General features: G+C 46.5%; 1 protein-coding gene across 1 annotated transcript in view; it reads right to left on the bottom strand.

Annotated features, from left to right (window-relative positions):
• The window catches only part of LITAF (lipopolysaccharide induced TNF factor), a 79,013-nt gene that overhangs the window by 15,891 nt on the left and 38,315 nt on the right, over positions 1–24,807 (bottom strand). Inside the window, exon 2 of the mRNA XM_024123412.3 lies at positions 24,448–24,554. The gene's annotated coding sequence lies outside the window, so the exon portion shown is untranslated. The remainder of the gene's footprint in view (positions 1–24,447; positions 24,555–24,807) is intronic.

Raw genomic sequence — 24,807 nt, 5'->3', positions numbered from 1 at the left:
CTCTCTCTACACATTGCAGAAATCAAGGGTGCAGGGTCTGGAGCCAGACAGCCTGTGATCACATCAAAGTTCCCCTGGGCATGACTTTGGTGCCTCAGTTTTCCCATCTGTAAAATGAGCACACTGGCAGCTTCTTCCTCATGAGGCTCTTGGGAGGATTAAATGAATCCACTTGCGAAAAGAACCCAGAGCAATGAGAGACACATATGCCCTCAGCACGTGCTAGCTGTCATTAACATATATTTCTCTGCTGTACTTGTCACAGGGCACCTTTCTCGTCTAAGACGTCTTCCTAACCAGTCTGTGGGCCCTTTAAGGGCAGGGATTGAAATTATTAAAATCTGCGTCCCCAGCACCTAGAACTAAGCTCAAAACATCATGGGTGCTTCAAAGGGTAACCCACTGTCCCAGTTCACCCAGGACACAGGGATTTTCCTGGATATAGGATTTTTGGTACCTAAATTGGGAAAGTCCCTGGCAAAGACCAAGACAATTTGGTCACCCCAATATTTCCACAAATGTTTGGAGAAAATGGTACCTATGTGTAAAAAGGACACCAAGACCTATCTTGGATGGCATCAAGATTTGGAAGCAGACATAAATGGGAGGGTCTCACCCTAAGAGCCTCAACTTAGAATCTGACAAAAATGAAGTTTTTTTTTTATAGGAAGATGTTACTAACAACAGGCCTCAATAACAGATGGCCTCGCAGTTCAGTTCAAGGTAACATAAGGATTTGGCCAAATGTGCTCCAGAACTGGAATCACTTAATTGGTCTGGAATCCTTTGTTTCCTCCAGAATTCCTTGGGGAGAATGGTATTTCTCAACAGGGCACCCTGTGATATCCAGGCAGAAGATCAAGGTGTGGGTGGAGGGACTTCCCTGGTGGTGCAGTGGTTAAGAATCCACCTGCCAGTGCAGGGGATATGGGTTCGAGCCCTGGTCTGGGAAGATCCCACGTGCCATGGAGCAACTAAGCCCGTGCACCACAACTACTGAGCCTGTGCTCTAGAGCCTGTGAGCCACAACTACTGAGCCCGCATGCCACAACTACTGAAGCCCGCACACCTAGAGCCCGTGCTCCGCAACGAGAAGCCACCACAGTGAGAAGACCGCGCGCTGCAATGAAGAGTAGCCCCCACTCGCCGCAACTAGAGAAAGCCCACACGCAGCAATGAAGACCCAACGCAGCCAAAAATAAATAAATAAATAAGTTAATTAATTAATTAAAGAAAAAAAGTAAGAAGGGCTCTCCTCACATCCTTTGGAAAAAGAGAAAGCCCACACGCAGCAATGAAGACCCAACGCAGCCAAAAATAAATACATAAATAAGTTAATTAATTAATTAAAGAAAAAAAGTAAGAAGGGCTCTCCTCACACCCTTTGGAAAAAAAAAAAAGATGCGGGTGGAAAGAACTTGAAAAGGGAAGTATGGAGGCAAGCAAACACAAACAAGGCAAAATCAGAGATAAAAAAAGCCAGTCTCTAAACTTCAAGCTCAGTTCATTTTTACTTTTTCTTTTTTTTTTAACATCTTTATTGGAGTATAATTGCTTTACAATGGTGTGCTAGTTTCTGCTTCATAACAAAGTGAATCAGTTATACTGCTTCCCACTAGCTATTTTACATTTGGTAGTGTATATATGTCCATGCCACTCTCTCACTTTGTCACAGCTTACCCTGCCCCCTCCCCATGTCCTCAAGTCCATTCTCTAGTAGGTCTGTGTTTTATTCCCGTCCTACCCCTAGGCTCTTCATGACATTTTTTTTCTTAGATTCCATATATATGTGTTAGCATATGGCATTTGTTTTTCTCTTTCTGACTTACTTCACCATGTATGACAGACTCTAGGTCCATCCACGTCTCTACAAATGACCCAATTTCGTTCCTTTTTACGGCTGAGTAATATTCCATTGTATATATGTACCACATCTTCTTTATGCATTCATCTGTTGATGGACACTTAGGTTGCTTCCATGTCCTGGCTATTGTAAATAGAGCTGCAATGAACATTTTGGTACGTGACTCTTTTTTACTCTTTGATGCAAGTTTCTGAGGCTGCTCGTCCCCGGGCTCTGCAGAAGGCGCCCCTGAATTTTGCCGACAACCACTGCTGATTCTGGTTGGGGTTTCAGAAGAGAGCGAGAAGGAGGCGCTTCCTGTGGCTGCACCATCCGTCCAAGATCTGAACTTATGAGCAGGCTCCTCGCTGCCACCAGCCCAAACTCAGTAACACCTGTCACTCCATGTTCATCACCTGGTCCTTGGCATGGCTCTGAAGCCACTTGTTCTACATGGATGGTGTGTCAACCATTCTCCAAAAATGACAATCTTTCTTCATGGGTGTCAAGAAAATTCAGAGGCTCTAATGAGCTTCTACCCCAAGATGCCATAAACATCAGCAACTGCTGCTGACACATGTGGACAGGAAGGGGGGGGCGGAGTTCACACCTTTGCAGCATCTCCACCCTCAGTGCTTACTTATAACCAGCACGATGGAAAGGGGACTCTTGGCAGATGAGGGGCTTCAGGAATCTCAGGTGATTTTTTTCTTCCCACTCCCAATCCTTTCTGGTGAAATGACCGACAGGCAGGCAGGGTCCAAAAGCAAAGGAGGATGAGGACAGAGAGGTAATGCCCAATGCTGAGAATTCTCCTTGGGCAATTGTACAAGACACATGGGCTTCACAGGCGACTCCGATCAGGAACTGACCTGATGGAGAAGCAAGGCCATGGCCACTGAGCTCAGAAATGTTACAGGTGGGATGTCTCCGCCTGATACGGTCGCATGTGGGGTCTTCAGAAACATCTGTGTGTGTCGCCTGTCATTGACAAGCATGGGCGGGCACCACCCACCTCTCAGGGGTCAGTAGGAATGACGTGGACCACGACCTGGCCTGCTGAATACCCAACAGTGATTTGGAGAAAAGAGAAGACATGGAAGAACGTGAGCAGATGGGGCATGGACAGGGGAACAAAAAAGGCCCAAAGAAAATTAAGACGATAGGATTTTAAGGTAGGTTGAATGTTTAACAGCAGTAACTGGGACCAAACTTCCTTGGTTCAAATCCCAACTCTGCCATGTCTAGGCTGTGTGAACTTGGGTGAGTTGCTTCATTTCTCTGTGCCTTGGTTTCCTCATCTGGAAAATGGGCTAACAATCGTACCCACACCTTCACAGTGTTGCAAGTTGGATGTGCCCAGAACACTGGGCACGTGGGTCACTACGAAAGCATTAGCTCTAATTACTTACAGGGAAGCAGAGTAAAATCCGGGGAGGGGGTCACTTGCCCTCAGTGACACAGAGGTCTCACTGCCAGGAGGCAGGAGGACCCAAGCACAGACCCCATCACACCACGTGCCCCTGTTCTGAGGCCTCTACCTTCATGCCTTTACTTGTTTGTCCAAACCCCCTACAGCCTGACCCTCCCACCCCCACCTGCAGTGCATAGACAGAATAATGCCCCTTAAAGCTGTCCATATCCTAATCCCCAGAACATGCCTTAAATGGCAAAAGGGACTCTGCAGCTGTGATGAAGTTAAGGCCCTTGAGATGAGGAGATGATCCAGGTGGGCCTGAGGCAACCACAGGGGTCCTTAGAATAGGGAAGCAGGAGGGCCTGAAAGAGAGAAGAGGCCCATTGGCTTTGAAATTGGCCCGCGGAGCCATGAGCCAAGACATGCAGGCGGCTGCTAGATGGATTCCAGCCTAGAGCCTCAAGGAGGAATGCAGCACCTTGAGTGTCACCCAGTGACACCCATTTTGGACTTCTGAGCTCTAGACTGTAGGATAACAAAAGTGTTATTTCACCTACTAGGCTTGTAATTTGTTACAGCAGCCAGAGCAAACAAACCTGCCCCCTCCTAGCTAGGTTGCCCAATCCCCCTCTGGCCCTGCAGACTCCCAAGGGGGCTCTCCCCCTCCCATGGTGGGTGTCCCCCATCAGAGACCTGAGCCCCTCAACCTCCCACCCCAGCTTCCAGGCATCTGTCCGCCCGCCCTCGGTACTGAAGGAGCCCTTCTCTGGTTCAAACTCCACTTAAAGCCCATGAGTGTGGCCACCCCGCCACGCCCCGCCACGCCCCGCCACGTCGGGGGACTTTGCTCCAACAATGACCTCTCCTGCCAACCCTGCCCTCTCAGCTGGCTTCTCTCCTGATCTCTAGGCTGGTTCAAATCGTTCCTTATTAAAAAGTAAAAATCAAAACCCCCCTCTTCCCTCAGCCAGGGTCCCTCAGCCCCTCTGGCTCCCTGCTTCTCTTCCGTGTCCACAGATTCACCTGTGACCACCAGCCTCCTTCCTCCCTTGGCCATGACCCCTCCAAGCCCACTTCCCGTTTCCTGTCCTCTTCTCCCAAAGCTGCTGGCATCTCCTCTGGAAGGACTGCCTCACTGGCCTGGCCCTGCACCTCTACCTTCAGGGGCTGTGCCTCCCCACCTTCAGGGGCTGTGCCTCCCCATCAGCCCATCCACAGCAGGTCCCCGGGGACTCGGGGGTCTGCACGCAATGCCCACGGTCCCCCAAACTCCTCAACCCCACACCCATCATGCTGACCACGACCCACCCCTGGACAGCTCTCCCCACCCCACCCCCACCCCGGCCAACCCAGTCTTCACATACAGAAAGATGCTTATCTCTCTCCAAAGCAGGGAAATGCAGTTAAAGTGACTCAGAGACAGATGGTCAAGCTTAATATCATCAGTGAGAAGTCATGTGGACATCACACACCAGCTGATCTGACAGAGTGAAAAAGGCACTCTGGCTCGGTGCTCTTGCTCCCCCAAACCCCTGACCCCAGGCTCAGCACAAGAAAACCTCAGACAAACCCAAACCGGGCGACTTTCTACAGGGGACCAGGCCAGAACTCAAAACAGCCTAGGTCATGGAAAAAGGAAAGTTTGAGAAACTGTCACAGACCAAAGGAGACTGACAGGTGACAACCGAACAAAAGGTAGGATCCTGGATTGGACCCTGGAATGGAATCCAGCGGAAAAACTGGTGACACTCAAAAAGTCTGGAGCTTGGTTAACAGGAAGTTACCAATGTCAGTTTCTTAGTTGTGGCGAATACACCCTGATGATGTAAGATGCTAACAGTAGGGGAGGCTGGATGGAGCATATGGCACCTCTGCACCAGCTCTGCAACTTTTCTGTAAATCTAAAACTATTCTAAAATGAAAGCTTTGATAGACAGAGATAACAAAGTTATGGTTACCAAAGGGGGAAGGTGGGGAGGGATAAATTGGGAGTTTGGGATTAGCAGGTACACACTAATATACACAAAATAGATAAATAACAAGGACCTACTGTATAGCACAGGGAACTATATTCAATATCCCGTAATAAACCATAATGAAAAAGAATATGTCTATATATGTATAACTGAATCACTTTGCCATATGCCAGAAACTAACACATTGTAAATCGATTATACTTCAATTAAATAAATAAATAAATAAATAAAATGAAAGGTCTGTGTTTGAAAAAATCCACAACTGATACCAAGATCTTTTTCACCCATCATTAGATTTGCCATTTTCACCCTGGCAAAGAGCAGCATGTTTGATTGTACACAGAGCTGGCCTGGGTGTGGATGAACAGGCCTCTCTCCCAGAGCCGGGAGGAAGGTAACCTGAGTCTCACACAACAGAAGCATCTACCAAAATTTAACATGCATGAGTCCTTTAACCCAGCAATTCCTCCTCTAGGAATCTGTATCAGAGCTGACCCCATGCATGGGTGCAGTGACAAAATGATAAGCACACAAGGGTACTCACTGCAATGTTGCCAGAAACAGCCTAATTGTCCATCAGCAGAGGCCTGGGTAGACCAGTTACGGTGCATCCACACCAGGGAATAGTATGCAACCATCAAGACAGAATGAGGGGGCTTCCCTGGTGGCGCAGTGGTTAAGAATCCGCCTGCCAATGCAGGGGACACGGGTTCGAGCCCTGGTCCAGGAAGATCCCACATGCCACGGAGCAGCTAAGCCCGTGTGCCACAACTACTGAGCCCGCGCTCCGCAACAAGAGAAGCCACTGCCAATAAGCCCGCGCACCACAATGAAGAGTAGCCCCAGCTCACCGCAACTAGAGAGAGCCCGTGCGCAGCAGCGAAGACCCAACGCAGCCTCAAAAAAAAGACAGAATGAGGAAGTTTATGTGCAGAAATGCAGTTATCTCCGAGATGTATCAGTGCATGAAAAAAGCCCAAATGGTGTTTATTGTCATAGGCCATCATTTGGGTACAACGAAGAAGGATATATGTATTTCTTTGTAAGATTATGCATAAAATGCCTCCAAACGGATACACAAGAAACTGATAACTGGGAATTCCCTGGCAGTCCAGTGGTTAGAACTCCGCGCTTTCACTGCTGCATGATGTGGCCAAAAAGAAGAAAAAAAAAAAGAAAAGAAAAAAAAGAAACAAAGAAACTGGTAACAGTGGTTGCCTGTAAGCAGAGGGGGGAGGTGCACTGGGGGATGCAGCCAGATGAATGCTTTTCACTCTTATACCCCAAGGTGATCTTTTGTATATTGAGCCACAGCAATATCACATAATCAAAAAATTAAATTAAGAAAAAATTAATAAGTTAAACATTTATAACTTTAAAAATTTACAGTTCTATAATCTATCAATTAATTATTTATATTAATTATGATGTATTTATAATAAAATAAGTTTTAAAATTAATGAAATTTAAAATAAAATACATTAAATCTTTTATTTTAATAAATTTATTTATTTATTTTTGGCTGCATTGGGTCTTCGTTGCCGTGCACGGGCTTCCTCTTGTTGGGCAAGCGGGGTCTACTCTTCATCGCGGTGCGTGCGCTTCTCATGGCGGTGGCTTCTCTTGCTGCGGATCACGGGCTCTAGGCATGTGGGCTTCAGTAGTTGTGGCACACAGGCTCAGTCGTTGTGGCTCATGGGCTCTAGAACACAGTCTCAGTAGTTGTGGTGCACGGGCTTAGTTGCTCTGCAACTGGCATGTGGGATCTTCCTGGACCAGGGCTCAAACCCATGTCCCCTGCATTGGCAGGTGGATTCTTAACCACTGCGCCATCAGAGAAGTCCCAAAACTTCTTTTTTTTTTAATGGGGAAAAAGAGCCTCTTCTGCAAACCCATATTTGCCCTCCCCAGGTTGGTCTCTCTTGTCCTCCCACCTCTGGGTGAAATGACGTCATCATTAAAGTTACTGATTACTTCTCTTTGGTGAAAAGATGTGCACTCCACCGCTTCTGCTATGTCAGCCCCAAATCTGTACTAACAACATCCTGTTGGCCAAAATAAAATTCTTCTCTTCACATTTTACGCTATGATCCATTTTTCAGGCGGGAGGTTCTGAAGGCTGATGGCAGATGTGGGATTGGGGAGGCATGGACCCTCCCTCCCTCAGTGGCCTAAAGGAACCCATCTAGGGAGGCAAAGTTAACCAACATGGAGAGATATGGGAGCAAACGCAAAGGGGAAACTGAGCCCAGATTCTAAGGCAAGTGGAGGGTCTAAGACAAGAGAAGGACACAGGCGAGGGCAGAACAGGAGGGGGGTGAACAGTGTGGCAGAAAACACAGAGGCAGGCACACCTGTGTCCTGTGGGGGGGTGAGCAGTGGTTAGCCAGGAGGGTGGGGTCGGGTTACAGGAGCACTTTCGCCATCAAGAGCCTGGCCCTGGGACTTCCCTGGCGGTCCAGTGGTTAAGACTCCCCGCTTCCACTGCAAGGGGAGCAGGTCCTATCCCTGGTCGGGATCCCGCATAACGCACAGCACGGCCAAGAGAAAAAAAACAAAGAGCCTGGCCCAGGCGAGGTGGGGACCAGGTTACCAGGCTGGACCTTCTGGGGAGGGACCCCCCACGCAGGTTCTGTTTCATTAACCAGCAGCCCAAGAGCGACTTGAAAAGCCCCCCAAAGTTTTCAACGCCTGCCAGGGAGAATTCAGATTCTAAAAATAAGCCTCAAAACCTAGAATACCAGGAGAAAGCAACCACAGCAGAAGCCATCCAACAACTCCCCGTCAGTATAAACATACATCAAAGGCCCAAAGGCCCGTCGCCAAGGGGTCCTCTCCCCAGATCACGTCTCAACACAACAAAAACTCCAGTCTCATAATTTCTGGTGTTCCCTCATCCTGATCGAGGCCCCTTTTTCAATATCTCTCCCCTGAAAATCTCTTAACCATTTTCTAAAATGATCCCCTATTATTTCTCTCTGCCTTCTTAAAGTCAAGAAAGAAAGGGAGAGAGAAAGAGAGGGAGGAAAGGAGGATTGGAAGGAAGGAGGGAAGGAAGGAAGGAAGAAGGAAGGAAGGAAGGAAGGAAGGGAGGGAGGGAGGGAGGGAGGGAGGGAGGAAGGGAAATGCTTGTGTCAGCATCTTGTGGTTCTGTGATACCCCAGGCTGCTGGCAGCCCCCATCCTACTCCTCCATTTGCTGCTTCAAAGCTTCCGAGGACTGGAAAACCACAACCCAGTGTGTAAGAACTCTGTGTAAAGTAAGAATTACTAGTTTCCTTGGGTGCCTCCCATGGGGAAAGTAAACAAGCTTGGGCATTTATCTTGATGATAAATACCTGCGTTACTTGGGAGACTCCTATTTGCTTATTTTCTCAATTCTGGCCATAGTCCAGATGACTGTAGGTTTTATAAATGTCATACCTTTGAAAATTATAGAACAGTCTTGCCTTTAGCAAGACTTAAGGTGAGAACAGGGTGGTAACGTTAGCTACTTCAGTCTTTTAAGGCATGCCCCGTTTCCCCTTTTGCCTATCCTATACAACCCAGCCCTGGATGACAGAAGCCTTCCCCCTGTGTCCGAATTGCTTCCTGTCTGCAAATTAGATTCTGTTTCCCTAACTGGACCGCATTACACCCCTCCAGGGAAGGGCTATCTTCCATGTTTCTCTGGATCCCCCAGAGCTTTAGAGAAAACAATGCACAGACAACCTCCTGGCAGAGCTGAGATTTCACGTGCACATATGGCGTACATGTATCCCATATACGATGGGGGAATCTATAGTGCACGTTCTTTGAAAGAGTGTATTTTTTGGGGGTAGTTTTCTTTTCCAGTCTGAGATATAACTGACATACAGCACTGTGTAAGTTTAAGGTGTACAACATAATGATTTGCCATACATCACGAAATGATTACCACAATAGTTCAGTGAACAGCCATCCTCTCATAAAGATTCAACACTAAAGAAATAGGAAAAAAATTCTTTTCCTTGTGATGAGAACTCTTAGGATTTACTTTCTTAATATGTTTCATTTATAATGTACAGCCATATTAATTACCTTTATTATACATTTACATCCCGAGTACTTACTTATCTTACAACTAGAGAAGTATTTCCTAAATAAAGAAGACAAATCTTCCTTACAGAAGCATTCCAAATGATATGTGTAGAAGCCCCCTCCCTCCAGGAGGTGGAGATTAATCTAGCCCCTCCCTCTCCTAGGTGTGGGCTGGATTTAGTATCTTGCTTTTAAAGAAAAGTCTAGGAAAAGAGAAAAAGACTAACTATCTACAATGGAGAAACCTGGCAAACACCACCTTAACCTCAGAGACGAAGGTTAACATCATTAGCAATCTCTCTTGGGTATCATGTACCCCCTGATGTGATGTGATGCAAAGAGCCCTTCATCTCTGTGGCCTTCTTCCCCCAAACCCATAACCCCGGTGCAATCATGAGAAAAACATCAGACAAACCCAATGTGAGGGTAATTCTATAAAATCTCTGCCCGGTACTCTCCAGAAAGTCATGAAAAGCAAGGAAAGGAAAGACTGAGAAACCGTAGTAGACTGGAGGAGACTGGGAGATGGGGTGATTAAATGCAGTATGGTACCCTGGGTGGGATCTTAGAACAGAAAAGGGACGTTGGCAGAAACACTGGTGAACTCCAAATAACGTCTGGAATGTGATTAACAGTGAGGTACCAATGTCAGTTTCCTAGTTTGACAAACGTCCTGTAGTGATGATGTAAGATGTTGGGGGCTGGGTAGACAGAACGACTGGGTGAGGGGTAGATGAGAACTCCCTGCACTAACTGCTACTTTCCTGCAAATCTAAAATTTAACTATAAGATGAACTGGAGCAGGCAGGCCTCACTCAAAAGCATTCAAGTTCAGTTTTTAAAAACAAAAACAAAAAAACTTTAAGGTTAACTTTTTAAAGTTTTTTTTTTTTCTCAAGTGTATTTTGGTTAAATGGGAAAGGTTAAGTGGAGGCGGGGGTGATGATCAGGGTTTCTATTATTTCTCACTGAGGATGAGTGCATGGATACTTAAGTAGCTAGCTAGTTAGCTACGTAACACCCTATTTAAGCAAATGGGCCTCAGAGTTTAATGAATCTCCAAACCTCCCAGCTGAATGCACACTGATTACCGGCCACAAATCTGTACCCCCTCCCTTAAGATAGATTTTAAAACGCTCACAAAGTGGTTTTAAACACAGGTAGATGATAAACTCTTCTAAAAATATATCCTCCTGTTTTCTAGATTTAGGTATCAGATCAACATACAAAAGCGCGAAGCCTTCAGAGAGAAGATAAAGCAGCTTTTTCACCACCAACTTAATCCTCTAAGATCAGTTCTTGCAGGAAGAAAGAGGAAGACTATTCAATTCCACTCTCTGCCCCCACCGTGCGGCCCCAGAAAAGAATCTTGCTCCGAGTATACGTGCATCACAGAAATGACCCCAGGAAAAAAAGGCATTCCTTCAGCAAAAGGACACACACACACATGCAAATTGTCAGGTCCCCTAAGAAAACAGTCTAGTTTGTACACAAGGTGGAGAACCAGCTGAGGAGGTCAAAGAGAGCTGGTCTTTCACAGTCTTTAGAGAAAAATGGTCTTTACAATAATGTGAGCGCAAGTGAAACCTGATATCAAAAACCCTAACGAACTATCTGACTTCTACGTTTAGTCAATCAAATATTGTTCAAAATTCTTAAACTAAAGGCCACTGGCTAGCAATCTTTAAAATACAAAGATTCTGCGACACCGTGTTTGCTGTAATGTAATTTAACCCGTATATGGCACCAGAAAACGTCCCAGGCAAATGGTGCTTCTTAAACTCTCAGTCAGGAAGGAGGAAGAATTTAGACAAAAGGGGAAATTGGGATCTCCAACTCTCTTTGGGAAAGGAAGTGAGAAATTACACTAAGGTTCTTAGGCTAATGGACCCCAAAACAAATTCAGATTCAGTCTCCCTCAGCTAAAAAATACCAAAGCTAACAGGGAAAGATTTCAGAGACATGTTTTCAAATGACATCTTCTAAATTCAGTCTGTTTCACAAGTCAAAGATAAAGTGACCACAATCTGAGAGCCAGGTTCAAAGATGGCAAACTACAGTGATTTGTAGAATGGAAAATCCTTCCACTGGGGAGCTGGGCTGCTCCCCCAGAATCAGAGAGGGCAATTTCCCCCTGGATTCCTGGTGAAACCACCATCCCCAGTTTCCACATGAATGATAGTTGTTTTTTGTTTTGTTTTGTGGTACGCGGGCCTCTCACCACTGTGGCCTCTCCCTTTGCGGAGCACAGGCTCCAGACGCACAGGCTCAGCGGCCAAGGCTCACGGGGCCATGGCTCACGGGCCCAGCCGCTCCACGGCACGTGGGATCCTCCCGGACCGGGGCACGAACCCGTGTCCCCTGCATCGGCAGGCGGACTCTCAACCACTGCGCCACCAGGGAAGCCCTGAATGATAGTTTTGATGAAACAGCACAATGAGAACATTAATGGGACTACATCAGAAGACAAAATGATACGTACCCTGATTACAACTTCATAAAAAAACAGGCACCATGACAAAAGATAAAACTGCCAAATAAGGAAAACTGATGCTAGTTGTTTCATTCACAGGGTGAGATTATATCTGATCATCTTCTTTATCTTTCACGCTTTCTGTAATATTGTTATTTTTTACATAACTTTAAAAACTATCAATGCAGCCTTTATGAATAACCTCCCTGGACTCAAGGTAAGGGCAAGTCAATGCTAAGCTCTTAAATTTACCCCAGGAACACTGTCAATTCTAAAACTCCATGAGCTAAGTAAGCTTCAATTCTCCATCATCATTTTCCCTGAAGTTACCTTCTTCACCCACAAAGAAGAAAGTGCCTCTGGCTTTTCCGATCTTGGTGAATTAACTTCCTACCTACTAGGTGAACAGGGAATCACCACACAGACACCCTTGATATTTCCTTTCTTCTGTCCAGGTCTTAAACCCTATGAAACTACACACAGTTCTTCTACTGAAATAACCTGCGGCTAAAGGACAACTTCATTAGCTACGAAAGAGTTATCCTGACTGCCCAGAGTGCAAACAATAAGATGAAGGACCCAGGAAAGTACCACTTAGAACTCAAATAACAATGTTAAGATAAGTAAACACCAGTCAAGTTCAGAACAGGCCATGGGGGGGCCAAATGGGCACCAGACACCATAAACACATCAGTACTGAAGTAGGCAGAGTTAAGGAGCCCTTATTTGCATGATGAGATGGACCACCTCGCCCACTGAGCTATTTTTGTTGCAGTAAAAGCACAAATAAGGACAAGTCAGGGTGCCAAGACTCTAGGACTTCGTGTCAGATCTCGCTTTTTCCACCGTCACTGTAGCTGGGGTTGATTCATCTTCGGTGGGAGAATTTTAAGTCCCTGATGGCATACTCCCGTTCTCAGAGTGGCACCATAGTACCTCTGGTTGTGGGTAATGGCAACAAAGCACGCCCTATCTCCTTGAAAATGAACTTAGGCCTTCCAGTTCCTTTACTCTCAGTGGTTCCCCTTTAACTCTCCTCAACTATGGACTAGTCTGTGCCTCCTCCGAAGCTTTGCTGAGCCCCTTCTGCTCATTCGGAATGCTGCCCATCTAGTCCACATGGACCTTCTGCTACATGTACTCAGGCCTCTGCTTTTCTATGAAACTTTCCCTGACTAACCTGGCCCCCAGCTCACAACTCCCTCCTTTCCATTCCTTTCAATCCTTCCAGAGTCACAAGGGCATTGCTGAGCACTGGCTTTTCACCTGTGTGTGTTTCCATTTTCCACCCACAGCATAAACCCCTCAGGACCGGGAGCCATTTCTTCTGTGTCCTTTACAAGGCAAGGGTAGCACTTTATTTCCCCACAGTTATCCCGTAAAAGCGACCACAGGAACAAAGGGAAGTTTACTCGCCAGAGACAGCGAATGACTTCAATCTAGTATTTTAGAGACTTAGAAACTGATTCTCCATCTCAGATCAATCATCGAGTCACTTAATCCACAAAAACATTACAACAAGGATACTTTTACAAATTTGAATAAAAGCATGTATTATTCATGCCTTTTAAGGAAAGAGGGAAGATGGGCCTCTCCCATTGTAGATCTACAATAAATGTTTCTTAGAGAGTCTGGTGCACATTTAAATTCCAGAGCAAGGACTGGCTGAGAGGTAAGCCAAGTGCAGCATGGGTGTTATTCTATGCCAGGTAGAGCAAGTCACCTGCTCTCTGGACTCCAAGCCAATTGTGATAAAACCAAACATGCTGGTGGAGTCCCAGATACTAGCTCATCCCACTATGCGGCATCCAGGTTAGTCCCATTTTAAAAGAGGCACCCAGAGACGTCTTGGGGTGGGAGTAGAAAGGTAAGGGAGGCAGTCAAGCACACACTAATGCAAACCATGTCTTTCCTTAAAAGGGCCCCAGGGGAACTGCAGGGCCAACCTGCATTCCAGACAGCGCCTGAACCAGGGCCAGCTCACCAGGCCAAGGATTTATTCCCCTTGGGAAGACCGGTGGGAGAGTCTACCCTGATGGGCTAAGATGGGAAGGTCCTGTGACTTCCAGAAACTGGATTTCCCAGCCACCAAAGCTCAGTCCAACAGGCAATGACATCAGCCCCCACTTATCGGAAGCACAAAAGCCACCAGAAAACTATTCAAAGACCAGCTGGCCTGATCCCTGGAATGCACAGCCCTTCCAGAATACACCCATTTCCCATCACCTCCTCTCCCTGACCCTGACCAAGGGCTTCTGGCACAACAATGACCCCACTGCCCAGATCCACAGGGGCCTGTACAGCAGAGGGGAGGGGGCGACCTGCCTATCTTGGTAGGGAGGGGCGATGTCCACCTCGCCGGCATGTGCCACTGGCATCCATCCAACACCGGCAGTGGATGGGGTCCCGGCCCAGCCCTTTACTCTCAGGGTGCCCACCTTACCCCGCATGAAGGGGGCGTCTAGCCAGGGCCCAGGCTCCCTTTGCTCTGTGTCCCGGATTTTCATCTGCTGGGGGCTCCCTAGGCCCTCGGGTGTCCACACAGTCACCGGATGAGAGCCGTCCTGAATCTTGCAGGGAACCCCCGGGGTCAGGGGAAAAACGCAGATGCCGTGGCCCCTAGAAGTCGAATTTCTGGGACCGGCGTCCGGAAATTCGTCGGGCTTTTTTGTTTGGTGTTTGGTTTTGTTTCTGAATCACCGGGTGATAATTCTGGAAATCTCAACTTTGAGATAGCTGCCACCAGAGCGAGTCGAGACTTTCCTGAAAAGCCTCGGGGCGTTCTCTCCGGGGAGGCGGCCCCGCGGGTAGGAAGGGGCGAGCTTTCAGGTTGGGGTGGGACGACCCCAACGCGCGCGATCCGCGGGCGATCTGCCCACTTAGCAGAGCAGAAACGGAACCAGCCTGTCCCGCGGCGGGAACAGGCGCCGAGAGGCTGGAAACCCGGCCTCACCGGCCCCGCACGGAAGATCGAGGCGGGACCTCGACGTCCTCCAGCCCACCTCGACCCCGGGGACCCGTCAGGGTTCCCGGCCGCCACGACCCGCGTGGAGCCCGGAGCAGGTGCTCGCGCCGCACGGAGCCCGCTCGCTCCCCACCGCCGGCCCGGGGTACCCCCGATCCGCGCCCCGGCCGCTGGCCGCCCCCACCCGCGCCCCACACCCGCGCCCCGGCCGCCCGCCCTCCCGCGCCGCACTCACCGCCGCCCGCGCAGCCAGTCGAGCCGGGAGGTCTGAGCTGGCGGTGCAGGCTGGCGGGCTGGCGGGCGGGCGGCGGGGAGGAGCTCCTGGCGGCGGGGGCGGGAGCTGGACCAGCCGGGGCGGGACGCTGCGGCTTCGGCTTCCGGCTTCTCCACGCCTCCGCGCGCGGTCCGGACCCGCGCCCAGCCACCTGCGGGGGCCGCTAACCCGGGCCTGAGAGCCCGCCAGGGATCTGCGACCCTCCGGCTTCTGCCCTTCCCCTCCACCCCTCCTATCTCCCATTACCCTCGAAACACCCCGGGTTACACCCCAGACCCCGTTCACTCCCTGGAACCCCCAGTTTCAGCCCAGACCCCACTCGCCCCATATTGGTGTCTCCCCTTTCGGATTCTGCCCCAGCTCGTCGATCCCCGCCACGTGCCCGGACACCCTTGAATCTCCCCTCCTGATTCCCACCCCCTGCTCTCCCCGGCTCGCATGGGTCCCCCATCTCTGGCATTCCTTCTTCCCGACCCTCAGACTACGCGGACCCCCACCCTCGAGTTCCAGATCCCGCGCCAAGGGATCCAGTGCTCCCTGCCCTCCGGAGGGCGGCTCTTCTCTCCCCATAACAAATTTCTGTACATTCAGACGCATCCAGACAGCCCAAGATGCTCTATGTGCCTTTGGCCAAGTGCCCACTTTCTCTGAGCCTCAGTCTCCTATCTGTAAAATGGGCATAACAGTGCATATCTCATAAGATCTACGGGAGAATTAGGTGAGCTCATGCAGGCAAAGCATTTAACACAGATTTCGTTAAGAAAAACTTACCCTATGTTATAACGCAGAAACTAACACACCATTGTAAAGCAATTAGACTCCAATAAAGATGTTAAAAAACAAAAACAAAACTTACCCTATCTGCTAACTATTGTACTTTGTATGCCCCCAGGGTGGCCCGTGGCCCCTAGGTACTTTCTCACTCCATCACTGAAAACTGGAAATCAGTAACTACTGTTTCAGCAAAACCCTCTGCCCCTAAATAGGTGCTGCGTATCTGATAAGAGCCCCCATTATGCTGCTACAGTAATAATAGCAGCCCTGATCCAGCAGGGCCCCCTGGGAAGTCATTACAGGGCACTGATGAGCTGATGTGGCTTTGAGAGTACAGAGTCCTGGAGAATGGGCGGAACCCTAATGTGGCTACCTAGAGAAATGCCACCTGGGCAGGGAGCCTAAGATTCCCCCTTGCGGATTCATAGACCTGGATCCCAGAACTCCTCTGGTGGTGGAACCCTCCCCCGCTTTACACTGAGACCCAGGCAGAGAGTGACTTGCCCAGCGTCTTACAGCAAACTGTCCCCTTCTTCCCTGCCCAAAGCTCTTACCACCTTTCACTACGTGGACCCAGCTACCAGCAGCCACGTATTACTACCAGCTCTGGACGTATTACTCAATTAAAGGAGCGGATTTCAAAGTTCTCCCCAGCATGAGAAGTTGCCATGCAGATGTTATTAGTGATGCCAATCTTTTCTTGTTTTAAAACTATAGAGAAAGCTGGATTGTGCCCAACACCTGATGTCTTGACATTAACCCAGAGTATCACAGACCATTGATAGCAAGAGGTGAGCCCTACAGAAAATCTGTCAGAGCAAAATCTTGAAGAAACAGCCTTCCTTCCTTCCTTCCTCCCTCTCCCCCATCCTCTTCTTTCCTTCTTCCTTTCTACTGAGGGAAAAGCAATCACACACCTGAATTTCCTTCTCTATTACTCATTGCTAAGCCATCTTCATACGTTTTTCTCCCCCCAACTGCTGAGCCACAACAGGAGCTGGTTTTGTTTTCTCATCTGTCCTAAATACTTACTGCATCCGTGAGTTTGCGATTATTTATGGGGAGAGCTATAAAACTGTAACCCTTTTTTGATCCCTGAAAAAACCACAGAGTTGGAATTTCCAACCCAACGCTTCCAAGAAGGGAAGAAAAGTAAACCACCCACATGATCATCTTTTTCTGTGTCATCAATAGACACAGAAAAAGCATATGACAAAAATCCAAAACCTTTTTTTTTTTTTTCATTTTTTGGCCATACAACACGGCATGTGGGACCTTCATTAGTTCCCCAACCAGGGGTCAAACCCACACCCCCTGCAGTGGAAGTGCGGAGTCTTAACCACTGGACCGCCAGGGAAGTCCCCCAAATCCAACACCTTTTCGAGATATAAAGACACTCAACAAACCTAGAATAGAAAGACACTTCCACAACCTGATAAAGAGCATCTACGAAAAGCCCACAGCAAACATCATCTCCATGGTGAAAGACAGGATGCTTTCCCCCTTGAGATCAAGTACAAGCAAGGATGTTTGCTTTCACAACTTCTATTCAACACTGTACTAGAAGTTCTAGCCAGAGCAATTAGGCAAGAAAAAGAAATAAAAAGCATCCAGATTGGAAAGGAAGGAGTAAAACTATCTCTATTTGTAGATGACATCATCTTATATATAGAAAATCCTAAGGAATCTACGAAAACTATTAGTGCAAATAAACAAGTTCTGTAAGGTGGCAGGATACGAGATCAACATTTAAAAAATCAGTGGCATTTCTATACACTAGCAAGGAACAATACAAAAACAAAATGCAGAAAACAGTTTAACTAAGGAAGCTTAAGACTTCTTCACTGAATGTTGCTGAAGGAAATTAAAGAAGACTAAATAAATGGGAAGATATTCATGTGGTATACTGGAGTTCTATCAGAGAAATGGAACCACAGAGAGATAGATACATAGACAGATAGATACATAGATATAGATAGAGATATAGATACAAAACTCCTGAGCAGGAGCTGAAGCTCTCATCCATAGGTGGAATTCTTCTGGAAAACCTCAGTTTTGCTCTTAAGGCCATTCAACTGGTTGGATAAGGCCCAAATTACCAAAATAATCTCCTTAAAGTCAACTTGTTGTAGAAGTTAACCACAACTACAAAATACCTTCACAGCAACACCTAAATTAGCGTTTACTTGAATTACTGGGTACTATAGCCTAGCCAAGTTGACACATAAAACTAACCATCATGGATGGTAATACTCCCCAAACTTATGTAGAGATCCAATGTAATCTCTATCTAAATCCCAACTGCCTCTTTGGCAGAAATAGATAAGCAGACACTAAAATTCATATGGAATTGCAAGGGACTCTGAACAACCAAAACAATTTTGAAAAAGAACAAAGTCAGAGGACTCACACTTCTTAATTTCAAAAGTTATTATTCAGTACAAAGCTACAGTAATCAAAGCATGTGTTATGGGCATAAGAATAGGAATATAGGGCTTCCCTGGTGGTGCAGCGGTTGAGAGTCCGCCTGCCAATGCAGGGGACACGGGTTCGTGCCCCGGTCTGGGAAGAACCCACATGCTGTGGAGCGGCTGGGCCCGTGAGCCATGGCGGCTGAGCCTGCGCGTCCGGAGTCTGTGCTCCGCAACGGGAGAGGCCACAACAGTGAGAGGCCCGCGTACCACAAAAAAAAAAAAAAAAAAAAGAATAGACATATAAACCAATGAAATAAAATTGAGATTCCAGATATAAACCCATACATCTGTGGGCAATGGGTTTTTGAGAAAGATATCAAGACCATTGCATGGGAAAAGAGTCTTTACAGCAAGTGGTGCTGGAACAACTGGATATTCACATGCAAAACAATGAAGCTGGATCCCTACCTCACACTATAGAAAAAATTGAATTCAAAATGGAAAAACTATAAAACTCTTAGAAGGAAACAAAAGTGTAAATCCTCATGATCTTGGATTAGGCAATGGTTTCTCAAATATGACATCAAAAGCACAAGCAACAAAAGGAAAAAATAGATAAATTGAACTTCATCGAGATTAAAAACTTTTGTGCATAAAAGGACACTAACAGCATACTTCGGCTATATTACGGGTTCAGTTCCAGACCACCACAATAAAGTGAATATTGCAATAAAGTGACTCACACGAATTTTTTCGTTTCCCAGTGAATATTAAAGTTATGTTTACACGCTACTATAGTCTATTGTGTGCAATAGCATTATGTCTAAAAAAAAAGTACATACCTTAATTTAAACATACTTTATTGCTAAAAACTGCTAACCATCATCTGAGTCTTCAGCTAGTCTTAGTAGTAACGTCAAAGATCACTGATCACAGATCACCATAACAAATATAATAGTAATGGAAAAGTTTGAAATATTTCGGGAATTACCAAAATGTGACAGAGAGACACAAAATAAGCAAATGCTCTTGAGAAAACGGCTTCAATAGACTTGCTTAACGCAGGGTTGCCACAAACCTTCAATTTCTAAAAGAAAATGCTATGTCCACAAAGCACAATAAAGCAAAGCAGCATAAAATAAAGTATGCCTGTATCAAGAGAGTAAAAAGACAATCCACAGAATGGGAGAAAATATTTGCAAATCGTACATTTGATCAGGATCTAGTATCCAGATTTTCTAAAGCACCCTTACAAGTCAACAACAAAAAGACATCAACCCAATTTTTTAAATGGGCATTGGGATGGTGAAAAAGTTCTGGAGAAAGGCAAAACCATGGAGCCAGTAAAAAGATCAGCAGTTGCCAGGAATTGGGGTGAGGGTGAGGGTCAGAATGAAATGAATAGGCAGAGCACAGAGTAATTTTAGGGCAGTGAAAATACTCTGTATGATATTATGATGGATACATGTCATTATATTTGTCCAAACCCATTGAATGTCCAACATCAAGAGTGAATCCTAATATAAACTATGGACTTGGGTGATGATGATGTGTCAGTGTAGGTTCATCAATTGTAACAAACATACTGTTACCAATCAGGTTCTTGGCCTTCCCTAATCAATAGAAATTGATAAGAGGCCAGACAAGAAATTTAGGTAAGGCTTTTTTTTGTGGTACGCAGGCCTCTCACTGTTGTGGCCTCTCCCGTTGCAGAGCACAGCCTCCGGACGCGCAGGCTCAGTGGCCATGGCTCACGGGCTCAGCCGCTCTGCAGCACGTGGGATCCTCCCGGACCGGGGCACGAACCCGTGTCCCCTGCATCAACAGGCGGACTCTCAACCACTGCGCCACCAGGGAAGCCCTTTAGGTAAGGCTTTACTGGGGCTCCTGCTGCAGCAGGAGGGAGTGAAAACAAGTAACAGATGCCCTTGGTCACTCCCCGAGGGGGGTGGTAGGCTGATTCCTGATATGGGGTGAGGGTAGGGGTGGGGCCGGGGGTTGGGCAGGAGTAGCTTAGGTGGTCTGCCCACCCTTTTGGTGGTGTTGTGTGCAGGGTGCATGCACAGTACCCTGTTTTTGCTCAGGACTCTTCAGAAGTGGCAGTTGGGTTTTGGTCTTTTTGTATCTTATTGTCCATAATTTGCCCCAAGTGCACATGCACACAGCTATTTTTAATCCCATATAGTTTCTTTGTATTTTGTTGCTCAAGGAGACGTTTGTCCAGGTGCAAGCACTGCAGCAAAGGGTCCCAAGTCCCAGGTCCCAGCCTGTCTCAGTACCACTCTAGTGGGGGATGCTGATAATGGGGGAGGCTATGCATTTGTGGGGACAGGGGGTATAAGGGAACTTTCCGTGCCTTCCTCTTAAGTTTGCCGGAAACCTAAAACTGCTTTTAAAAAATAGGCTTTTTTTAAAAAAAAGTTTTAGAGATGGATAGTGTGATGATTGCACAATATTGTGAATGTACTTGATGCCACTGAACTGTACACTTAAAATGGTTGAAAATGATAAATTTTATGTTATGTATATTTTACCACACACACACACACACACACACACACATTTAACTTAAACAAAAAATTGGCAAAGAACTTGAATAGACGTTTCTACAAAGAAGATATACAAACACCAACAAGCACATGAAAGGATAAGCAACATCTTTAGTCATCAGGGAAATGCAAATCAAAACCACAATGAGAAACCACTTCATACCCACTATGGTGGTCATAAAAATTTTTTTTTTTGTTTTAATGGAAAATAACAGGGAGGATGGGGAGGATGTGAAGAAATCGAAACCCTCATACACTGCTGGTGGGAATATAAAATGGTGCAGCCACTATTCTACCCCTGGTATATACACAAAAGAATTTAAAACAGGTATCCAAACAAAAATTTGTACAGGAATGTTCATAGCAGCATTATTCACAATAATCAAAAGATGGAAATAACCCAAATGTCCACTAACTGATGCACGGATAAACAAAATGTGGTATACCCTTATGATGGAATATTATTTGATCATAAAAAGAAGTGAAATACTGATACCTGCGACAGTGTGGATGGACCTTGAAAACATGATGCTAAGTGAAAGAAGCTAGAAACAAAAGGTCACATATCATATGATTCCATTTCTATGAAATTTCAAGAACAGGAAAACTCTATAGATACAGAAAGCTGATTGGTGGTTGCCAGGGGCTGGAAGGAGTGGGGTAATAGCTATGGGGTTTCTTTTGGGGGTTGCTAAAAATGTTCTGGAAGCCAATAATGGTGAAGGTTGTACAATATTTTGAATTGTGAAGTTTACTGAATTGTAGAGTTTAAAATGGTTAAAATGTTAAATTTTATATTATGTGAATTTATCTCAATTAAAAAAATAAAAGTAAACCAGGCATCTCACGTATGCTCTGTGAGGACATAGCAGAGGGGGGGGCAGTTATACATACATCTGTGACTGCTTCTCTTCCCACTGAAGATTTTGCAGCTGTATTCTAACCTGAAAGGGCCCAGAACAAGATCTGGGAAGTGGACACGTTATATGCCAACACCCCTGGCATCGCATGAACCAGACAGAAAGGGGGAGACGTCCTCTGGGTATATTCTGAAATTTCAGCAGCCAGGGGAGAAAAACAGTTTGCATGAAAGAATGCAGGCTATAATCCCATTTTTTGTTAAAAAGAAAAAAAAATACACACACATACACCTGGAAAAATGTCTTCACACTTTTTCAAGGATAAAAGAACGTGATAAATAGTTGTCTCTGAGTGAGGGGAATTAAGGATTTTTCTTCTCCTTTTGCTACTTTCCATTTTCTAACATTTTAAGAACAAACACAAATTGCTCGTTTAGGAAAACTAATTTTCAAAAAAGGAAACCAGTTGTCAGAAACAGACTCCACTGACTGGTCTGTGTTATTCATAACAATGAATTCTGGTAACTAATGTTTCCATAACACCTTTTTCATTTCCAAAATATGTTTCCCACACATATCACACGATTCATCCTTGCAAAAGCCCTGTGCAGCCGAGATTCTTCCTGCTGAGTTACACAGATGGGGAAACTGAGGCCAGGGACAGGCGAGGCACTCCCCGTGCCCAGATCCTAGCTCACTGCCCTTGCCCGGGCTCTGGCCCTGGATAAGCCCTTTGCTTCTGCTGCTGCCAAGATAGAGCTGAAATGGGGTGAATTCAGGGGCAGAGAGAGGCCTTGGTGGAGTTGCCAGATGTAGCAAATAAAAACACAAGACTCCCAGTTAAATTTGAATTTCAGATAAACAGCAAGTAATTGTTTAGTATAAGTATGTCCCGAATGTTGCATGGTTGCAGACTTGTAATATATTCTCAGCGTTGTACAAGACATACTTAAACTTAAAAAAAAAAAAATCACTCATTGGTCTGAAATTCACATTTAACTGGGCATTCTATTCTATCTGGCAATGCTACCTGCCTGGTGCACCAAAGCGATGGCACCTACAGACGGTGGCCCAGGTGGAGGCCCGCGTGAGTTTCCCCAACCCTGCAATTACATGGGTCAGCCTTTCCCCTGGAGGTGTGGGAGACTGTCCCCAAACTAGCCAGGCCTCTGTCTTCACCAGGCCCAGAAGAAGTAGCAAGTGGGGCCTTTCCTGGCCTGCCTAGAGTGAGAACTTTGTTACCTGCTTGGGGGGTGGTGGCCCGTTAACTGCAGGGAAAAACAGGTCCTCAGGATGAGAGGCCTGATCCCCTCAATAACACCACCTAAATGACACGCTGTGTGCCTGTAGTTCTATTTAACAAGATATACCCTGACCACAGCAATGGGCCAAGGATGCAGAATAAACCCCCAGTGCAGAAGGAGGATGATGATGATGATGATAGTGATGGAAAACACTAACACTAACCCTACCCCTGATGGGTGCTGGACACTGGACACTTTTATATATCCATTATCTCCTTTTCTTTAATAAAAAAACCTCCTATTTTACAGATGAGGCATCTGAGGTCCAGAGAGGTTAAGTAACAAGCCCCAAGTCACACAGCAAGAAGGTGCCTGGAGATGGGATTTGAACTAAGTCCAGCTGACTCCTGAGACTGTCGCACAGCCTTCTCACTCCCTCAGCTGATATGTCCTGGGTGCCAGGACTGTTCCAGGGCCTAGAGCTGGGGTAACAAAACAAAGGGCAAAGTCCCAACTCCCCTGGATTCTATGTTCTGGTTGGGAGCAGGAGATAGATAATGAATCAATAATGAGTACCCTGTGACTTTGCAGTCATCCCTGGCTCTTTCTAATTGCTGTAGCTTCCCGGAAACAAGTGTCTTCATGGCACATAAAAGCTTCGTTCTCCGGGATCCATTCCAACAGCCCTGGGTGGGGAGAAGGGGCGGTGTGGGTGGAGCCTGAATCCCAGAATCATATTTATTTAACAATTGGTGCTCCCAACAACACTGTGAGGGAAGTATTATCATCTCTACTTTACAGATGGAGCCATTGGAGCCCAGAGAGATTAAGCAACTTGTCAAAAGTCACACAGCTAGTAATGATAGCAGTGGCAATTTGAGCCCAGGCTGGCTGGCTCCATGTTTAGTCACCACGCTGTGGAGAGCTTCCTGGTGCTTAGAGCCTTCTAGATCACCCAGACTGTATCTTTCAGCCTGTTGAACCTCAGAGCCTTTCCCTCCAATGTAGCCTCCTACAGAGCCACAACCCACAAAACAAAAATAAGGATTTCCAAGCAACACTTGGCCCTCCCTAGTCTGAAAGGAAACAGCCAACTTCCCACCTCCACCCCCCAGCCAACGTCTCCATGCAGGTTCCTCTCTTCCCTTGGAGCACCCACAGAGGCCGTTGGCCACTTTTCCTTAATACTTTTGTATGTAGATGTAACTGACATATAACATTATATATTAGTTTCAGGTGTACAACATCATGATTCCATATTTGTACATACTGCAAAATGATCGCCACAATAAGTATAGTTAACATCCATCACCACACATAATTACAAATCTTTTCTTCCTTGTGATGAGAACCTTTAAGATCTATTCTCCTAGCAGCTATCAAATATACGATGCAGTATTATTATTAACTATAGTCACCATGCTGTACATTACCTCCCCAGGACCTATTTATTTTATAACTGGAAGTTTGTACACTTTGACCACCTTCACCCACTTCACACACACCCCACCCCTGGCTTCTGGCAACCATCAATCTGTTCCCTTTTTCTATGAGTTTGGTGATTTTTTTTTTTTTCAAATTCCACGTGCGAGAGACTTACTTCCCTGGCAGTCCAGTGGTTGGGACTTCGCACTTCCAATGCAGGGGCGTGGGGAGGCGGGCCGCGGCGCTGGTTCAATCCCTGGTCAGGGAACTGGGACCTGCATGCTGCACGGCGCAGCCAAAAAAAAAAATTCCACATGTGAGTGACATCATATGATAGTTGTCTTTCTCAGTCTGACTTGTTTCACGGAGGCCCTCCATCTCTTGCACCACTGTCTTTCCAGGTGCCCCAAACACCAGAGCCACCTTTCCACTCAACTTTCAAAGGGACCTCCTCATTGGGGGTTTTCTCCCGGGCACATTGCTGGACTGATTCTGCAATTCCTGGAATTTGAACCTGAATGCCAGTGTTTGTCCA

This window comes from Physeter macrocephalus, unplaced genomic scaffold (assembly GCF_002837175.3).
Source record: "Physeter macrocephalus isolate SW-GA unplaced genomic scaffold, ASM283717v5 random_52, whole genome shotgun sequence".
NCBI classification, from domain to species: Eukaryota; Metazoa; Chordata; class Mammalia; order Artiodactyla; family Physeteridae; genus Physeter; species Physeter macrocephalus.
This window is presented reverse-complemented; position numbering and strand designations above follow the sequence as displayed.